This window comes from Pseudochaenichthys georgianus, chromosome 22, assembly GCF_902827115.2.
Source record: "Pseudochaenichthys georgianus chromosome 22, fPseGeo1.2, whole genome shotgun sequence".
NCBI lineage: Eukaryota > Metazoa > Chordata > Actinopteri > Perciformes > Channichthyidae > Pseudochaenichthys > Pseudochaenichthys georgianus.
Window position 1 is genome coordinate 2,093,112 of NC_047524.1, and position 8,856 is coordinate 2,101,967.

Here is an 8,856-nt window from a genome sequence, read left to right on the forward strand (position 1 = left end):
AAAACAAATGTAGATGAAGTGGGCGGCTATTAGCATACCTTATAAAGAAAATAGCCCTCCCGTTAGTCATCCAGGTAAGATTTTTTTTTAAAAAGGTCATTACGAGGGCAAAAATAAAACACATTAAAAAATCAATGAAAAGAGGAAACATAGCAACATAACAAAACATAACAAGAAATTCATACAAATCCATGTACAGATTACAAAGTTTCATTACTCATCCTATTTTGAAATCAATCAAAAAATATATATTGTTGAAGTATTGTGCAGAAATGTGCAAAATTGTCAGAGAAATGTGCAAAGGTTCACAGTTTGCATTATGAGGAAGAGTTTAATGTAAATTGCCTGTACTTATATAGCACTTTATCAGGTATTTTCGACCTCTCAAAGCATATACGAGTCATTCACCCATTCACACCTCATTCATGCAGAGCAGTACCACTTGCTCTAGGGAAGCTAACACTCACACACACTCACACACCGTCGGTCATCATTACATTATTATTTATTACATTGCATTTAGCTGACGCTTTTATCCAAAGCGACTTACAATAAGTACATTCGACCAGGAAGACACAACCTTGAAGAAAACAGAATCATATAAGTACATCAGGTTTCATAGAGCCAAGTATTTCAAGTGCTACTCAACTGGCTTTAGATAAGCCAGTCCTTTATTAGTATATAAGTGCTCTGTTAGCAGTTCTTTGTTAGTAATTCTATTGCTCGAGGTGGAGTCGAAAGAGATGAGTTTTCAGTCAGGAGCAACTCAGGCTTCAGTTTCTTGCCCAAGGATACATCGACATGTTGACTGCATGGGCTGGGATCGAACCGACAACCTTCTGGTAGAAAGACGACCGCACTCACTCGCAGAGTCGACAAATGTGGAGAGATAAAGTCAGTATACTACTGTAACCTCTAATAACATTTCACAAGGATAAAGGAAGGATACCGAGACCCAATTATATGATATCATAGGACACTGTATTATCATAAATGCAGCATAAGGTGACTTTTAACTTAATGAGAAGTCAAATTTAACTGCCCATAGCTTAATAAATCTTGAAGCAGGGTAATTGAGTTTTATAGAGTCAAAGTCGAATTGGCTTTAAATAAAAAATCTGTTAAATTAAATGATATGGATAGCAGAGGTGTGGACGCGAGTAAGAATTTTGATATGTTTCCAAATGTACAGGAAAGTCAGAATCAGAGCTGGGAATGGCGTCCCGACAACAATGATCTGATCAGGTTAGCTTTGTTAGCACGACCAGATAATATGCTGTATTGAACACACAATGAAATGCAGTATGCAAAACGTGCAGGTTTAAATTGGTGGTGAGGGCATTATGACTCGTTTAGGACTAATTTGTCAAAGTTCAAACTCAGGACTTGAATGATAAGACTTGCAGACCCTTCTTTGACTCAAAACACCTCATGGCACCAAATAAGAGAATAAAATGCACAATGAAAGCAACCATTTTAACTATTATTGCAAAGAATCCGCTTCAAAGAATCTGTCTTGATATCTTGGTGCAAAGAAATCAACATAGTACAATTAAAGGTGGAATATGTAATTTATTTCAGAAACACGTCTTGTTATATTCCATGGAATGCTCTTAACATCCCGATAGCAATGAATATATTAAATGCTTTGACAATTAATACATACAAAAAATTCTAGCGCACTCGAGCTGGTTTCTCCAAAATTACATACCCCATCTTTAAACGTTGTGAAAGAATAAATAAATGTTTGAAAAAAATTTAATGATTCCTGCTAATGTTCAAATTTTTTTCAAGATTCAAGACTTTTATTGTCATAATAGTACTACAGTAGTTATGACAATGACATTCTTAGGTCACAGGCTCCTCCAACAGTGCAACACAATAAAATAGATAATAGCATGTTAATCAAATAATATAGAATATAATAGAAATTGTGCAGAATAGTCTATATTGAAATATATATATTATATATATGTATAAGTTACAACCAGATGAATGTTATGGATGTTCTTTCAAAAGTTCAGGTGTTTAACATTCTTATGGCCCGTGGGATTAAACTGTCATAGCATATTACAACATTAGCATGTAGTTAGTGAAGTACTAGCACCGCCAACAGCATGAATAATGCAAATCTCTGAGTGGCCACCAGCTGTGCCAAATGAGCCATCTGCATATTTATTAAGATAAATTCTGGACCCTTAACTTTCCGGCATGTCTACCCCCTTCATGAAGTCATCAGTCGGGTTAAAAATGGGCAGCGCCTCTCTGAGTTGACATGGTGACCTGTAATTAGTGCTCGGGGGCCACCGTCTACAGACCGGCCTGTCAGAAAGAGAAATGGAGTGGGAAACATGAAAAGGGTCTGGAAGTGTGCCTGCTGAAGCCATGCTAAACCCTTTGCCCCGCCAGCTTTGAAGTGACAACAGAAAGGGACCCGAGACTACAAAGCTGTACCCAAAGGCCTTTATATTCACTAAACACTGGGGACTACAAGTCACTAAACACTGGATCAGACAGCAAGCTGATCGGGTTTCTGTCATGCTCAAAGAGTCCCTTTTTTCCTAAACTGTAGAGGCTAAGCCAACGGTTTGAGTCACTGAGGATCTGCTTTGTTTACGTAAATGACGTACACTTTAGTTTAACGAAGAAAGAGTCCGATAGACATTTTCCAGTTGAACACACAGGCCATTTATTGTCCGTTATACTTCATCTTATTTCCATTAACCATGACGTAAACTGACACAATATCTTTGGCAGCCAAGCTTTACCTCAACGTGGTTTTTGTTAATGTGCTCGGATGTGTGGCCAAAAACGGTTTGTACTTCCGGCATAATCTGAATCAACACTCATTGGCTCTTACTTATAAACATGAGTGCTAATTGGCTCCTACAATTGGCTGCTAAATTAGACTCTTTTTCCATTTCCAGAAGACGGGTATCCTCTCTGTTTCTACTGGTGACGTCACACAAAAAGTGTTTGGTACCTCCTTAGTAACGCACATAACATAGCATCGCTCCAGAAAAAGGGCAAAAGTTAGCGCTGCTCCACCCCACGGATGTATAATGAGAGCTAGATAAAGCTTTAAAGGTTGGACTCCGTTTGTTCCCATGGCAATTATTTTAGTTGGGAAAATGTGACTTCCAAGTGACTAAAGTATCCCGATCTCTGGATAACGCGTTTCCTGTAATCCCCGACTTCCAGCCAATCATCCTCTGCTAATCCAACAGAATCAGAATGCCTAATTTATCCCAGGGAGAATTTGGGTTACCTTAGCTTTAGGAGCTAACGATATTTTTTTTTAAAACCGTTGTAAGTGTAACGTTTTTACCTGCCACAACCTCAGGAGCAGTGAGTGGACACACGGACACACACACACACACACACACACACACACACACACACACACACACACACACACACACACACACACACACACACACACACACACACACACACACACACACACACACTTTTTATTTATATACTAATATGTATATTTTTATTTGCACGTTGTTGGCATATACAGTATGTTTAGTGTTTGTTTTTGTTTTTGTTCTGTTATAACGCCTTGTGCGGAATGTTTTGGCAGTACTATGTTTAAAATGTGGTCATGCCAATAAAGTCCCTTTGTATTGTATTGTAAGGCAAGGCAAGTTTATTTATATAGCACTTTTCAACACAAGGCAATTCAAAGTGCTTTACAAAAAATTAAAGACATTAAGCATTAAAAAAGAAAAGCTAATAAAATAAACATTAAAAGGAAAAATACATGGATAAAAGTTACAGTGCAGTTTAAGATATGAATAGTTCAATTAAAAGCAGCGACAAAAAGAAAAATCTTCAGCCTGGATTTAAAAGTAGTCAGAGTTGCAGCGGACCTGCAGGTTTCTGGGAGTTTGTTCCAGATATTTGTAGCATAATAACTGAACGCTGCTTCTCCATGTTTAGTTCTGACTCTGGGGACAGAAAGCTGACCAGTCCCTGAAGACCTGAGAGATCTGGATGGTTCATCATTTAGCAGGAGGTCAGAAATGTATTTTGGGCCTAAACCATTCAGTGCTTTATAAACCGGCAGCAGTATTTTGAAATCTATTCTTTGACACACAGGAAGCCAGTGTAAAGACTTCAGAGCAGGAGTGATGTGATCCACTTTCTTAGTGTTAGTGAGGACTCGAGCAGCGGCGTTCTGAATCAGCTGTATTGCATTGTGTTCTTACTGGGAAGTTGACTTACCGGGGGGAAAATATCCTCTTTCCCAATGTAAGTCTCTGGGAAGAAGTCATTTTTGGAACCATGTGACGGACCTGGAAGTTGTAATTACACGGTTTGGTCAATTTGTCCAATTGGCTTCAAAGCCCAGCGCTGTTCCTGGAGGCTCGGACCACCCGGGTAAATGTGTGTGGGTAAGTCTAGTAGGAAAGGAGCTTTAATGTCATCTTCATCTCACACTTTATTTATTAGTACAATAAACACATTTTGTTCTCTGTATAGGTTTTAATTTTACATTCTGTTCTTGTTTATCATATTCTATTTGCATGTATGTCCTCCTGCATTTAGTTGATCAGCTTATGGTATTTATAAATTATGTATTTATAGTATATAGATCAAGTGAAAATTAGCTTGGTAAGATTTTTTTAAATAAGATAAGATATTCAAATAAATCAGATCTTGTAATCAGGAAATGTTGCGTTACAAAATAAGCCAGAAATGCTTCAACGTTTTCTGATGTTTTTCCAATAAAAATGTTTTTTAAAAAACCTTTAATATAACCCAAGAGTCTTCGATATGACAAGATACAACAATAACTGATATCTCACTGCCTTTATTCTACGTGTTATATGAAGTGTAAAGACGTATTCTGACTAGATATCAGACAAATATACTTGGCAAGACTTCAAGTTGTTGTCGTGTAAAGCCTTTGAATCTTTTAGTATTGAATGATGTTGAGTAGCATGTGTGACACAGTTAACGCCTGCAGTGCTTCTTTAGTTAAACGTCATAATGGAAGCAGTTCATTCATAACGTTAGTTACGGAGCAGTTTCCTCGTGTTCTGCCAACATAAAGACTCTTTGTCCTCCTCCAACACCACAACCCAAAACCACTGTAACGAATCCCCCGCCCCACAAACACGACAAATCTGACATGTTCGTCAGCCAACCCCCCACCACCCCTTCTTCCTCTTTAACCGCAAAGTGCTTCCAGTCTTTGTCTGCCCCCCCCCCCAGCTCTTGATTTGATTAGCTTTCTCTGTAGAGCAGGTTGGCAGCCAGTATCTCACTAATTGAAATAACTCTGTGTCTTCTGTCTCCCCAGGGAAAGATAACCCCCCCCCCCCCCCCACCACCAGACTTCAGTCATCATGGAGTCCTTGCCGTCAGCCCTTCCTTTAGCTAAATGTGACACAAGCAGCAGAGTAAAAACCCCTGTTCAGCTGCTCAGTGACACGGCATGATAAAGTGGGCAAAAGCATTCAATGTAATGAGAAAATATTCTGCACTACAGCAGGAAAGACCACTTTGAGAAATGATGTACTATTTTAGTTTACAGATGAGCATGCATAACGGTTCAACGTAAATGATCCTTATATAGACTTCGGTCACGTCCACACAAGTGTTTTAAGCAACTTGTCAACATATGCATCACGTACTCATGGCATGAGCACGTGTAAATGGTAACAGGAAGCAGCAGGTTGGTTTCATTATTGCACAAAATACTATAAGGGACAAACAGCAATGGCAAAAAAGTGAGACCAGATACGTCTTAGCTTGGACCGTCAATGAGGCTCAATATTTATTCAACGTAAAACATATATGAGGCGGCCAAGGCATAGATTTGGAGTCGATGCAAAGCAAAAACGTCAGGGCGTAACAAAGGATAACAACTCTTGGCAGAGACCGCAAAATCAGTAATGCTGTCAATTAGCAATCCATGTCAAATGAATTACTGTTTGTCGAGGTTGTTTGTCGAGGTTGTTTGAAGAGGCGGTTTAAAGGCAAACATCGATTCATCAATATTCTACGTTCCCGCTTGACCAGATTAAGACCTTGTACACACTTACACAGGTATAGTTTTGTATGTGTTTTGACCCTTCATCCTGCCCCAGACAGCATTTTAGGTTCATGAAAATTAAGCTTTTGTACAATCCGACCATGCTCAAGATTCTTCTGAATTTAGTGTTGACGTGTAGAGAGGGAGTTTTAGGCTGCTAACATAGAGAGAGCGCTATATTATCCCTTTTTGTGTCGTGCAACTATGGCATAATTACATACACATCGTCAAATAACCAGCAAACTAAACATATATAGAATATATTGAAGGGGTACATTATCCAATACTCCCACAACACAAAGCCTGGGGCTAACGTTGCAGATACTGTGTTTGTGTTTAGGGGATTTTTCTGTGTTCAATGTCTGCTTTAATAATGTCTCTTTTAATTAGAATTGGTTTTCAGAACGTTTTTTTATTTTACACCCTATCAATGTGTGTATATGTATACCTCACAGTCACACAGACGTTACACACGAAACAATTAGAGAAATAGTTCAAAGTTTAAGTGAAATCAAATGTATTAGCAACAACAATATTGTTTCCATCTTCGAAAGGCTGAGTATCTTTTCTTTTCTTTCTCACTTTAGTTTTTATTATATAAAAACATTACAACAACAGCTGTGCACGTACATAACAACCCAAACAGCATAAACAATGCAATACAGCTATTGATAGAAATACAGAGATAATATCAACAAATAAATAAAATGGAGTCACATTCTCATTTGACCATTTGTCAGAACAGTTCCTCATCAGTCAGTATTCCTTGCCGCTGGTTTGAATCTTAAACATTGACCATTTCTCCCATTTCTCTACATATTTTGTTTCTTGTATCTCAGTCGATATATCATTTTTTCCATTATATGAATTTCCTCCACGATCTGTTCCACAACACAGCCCTTCCTGTTAAACCAATGTACCAGTGGACAAGGCCTGCAATTAATTAACCAAGTGAAAGAAAGTTTTCAAACTAAAACCGGCTCTGCAGTATTTTCAAAAGCCTTAGATTAAAGGGTTTGAAACGCATTATTGAAATATGCTTTTTCAATCAAACACGATATCCACAACACAATTGTTGAATATTTACTTCTATAACCAGATGCATTGCTATGCTGATCTCACGGCTTGCACTCTTCTGGTTTCACGAGGTTTCCAAAGCTGACATCAGGGATTCTCTGCCATTTAGCCACAGGGGAGATTAATGCCATCAATTTGGTTCAAACGTTATTGTAATGTGGTCGCAATTATTGCATGAGGAAGGTGTTGTGGCGTTGGAATAAAGCATTCCTCAGATTTACTGGAAGCCTTATTGAGAATGCATGCTACAACGATTATGCATATTTTGACATGAACTTGATGGCCGTTTTATTACCTCCTTATGTTTTGGGTTTGTTTGTTTGGTCGTCAGCAGGATTACTGAGCGGCTTGATTTCCATAAAACTCAAGTGAACCGAAGAAGAATCCATTATATTCGAGAGCAGACTGTCCTTGGCTGAGGCTGAGGTCGGTGTTCTCCGTGCAGACTTCTAGTATATTTATGTTGTCTTTGCCTCCAGAAGAATGCTTGCAAATGGCTGCAGTTTAAATCTGAAATGTGTTTGTGAAACTCCTTGGAGCTTGGATGTTGCACTTGGATCCATTATGTAAGAAATACAATTTACCGAGCAACGTGGGGTCAGCGGAGGTGGAGGTTTCCTTTCTCGGCCAGAAACAGTACTGGTTTCTCTGGTTGTATGATGTACTTTAAATAGAGTGGGTTTGTATGTAGATATGTTTCGAGGTAATGAGGCAGATGGCGGGTCAGTTGATTCAATATTCCCCTCCCTCAGGGAAACAGAGGAAGGGTATCTGCTGAAGATAAATTACAAAGTGCTTAAGGGAAATAGAGGCTGCTCTATTGGAAAGCAATATTAACACAGATCGCTTGAATGTTAGGAGAAGATTCTTCCTCATCTTGGGATATTTTAAAGGTCCCCTATTATACTGTTTTTCATCAATATGTTACAGCTCTCATATATATACAAAACATGTCTCTGATTGGCTCCAAACACCAAACAGATCATTGCAGCATTACCCACAATCCCCTCTGTTTCAGCCATGTTTCAAAAGTGCTGATTCTCTGTCTGTTACTTTAGATGAAAATAAGGAGCCCCTCCCCACGCCCCTCTGAGAGAGATTAGGTTATAAGAACTCAATGGTGCTCGAGGAGGAGATTAAGGTGATAAGGGGGGGGGGGGGGGGGGGTTACCTTGGTTGCTGATTGGCTAATGGTTACACAAGACAACACATCGTTATGACATCACAAAGTGGCCAAAATCTGATCAGCTCATTTTCAGGTTTTTATAGAAATGGATCAAAAAGAGAGAGAATCTTTGTTCCTGAAACTTTCAGAGTCTCTTTCCACAGAGGGGACACATGTTGATGAAGAAGAGACATGAAGAAGAGGGGACACATGTTGATGTAGAAGAGACGTGAAGAAGAGGGGACACATGTTGAGGTAGAAGAGACATGAAGAAGAGGGGACACATGTTGATGTAGAAGAGACATGAAGAAGAGGGGACACATGTTGATGTAGAAGAGACATGAAGAAGAGGGGACACATGTTGATGTAGAAGAGACATGAAGAAGAGGGGACACATGTTGATGTAGAAGAGACATGAAGAAGAGGGGACACGTGGTGATGTAGAAGAGACATGAAGAAGAGGGGACACATGTTGATGTAGAAGAGACATGAAGAAGAGGGGACACATGTTGATGTAGAAGAGACATGAAGAAGTGGAGTTTGCATCATAGGTCCCCTTTAAGGA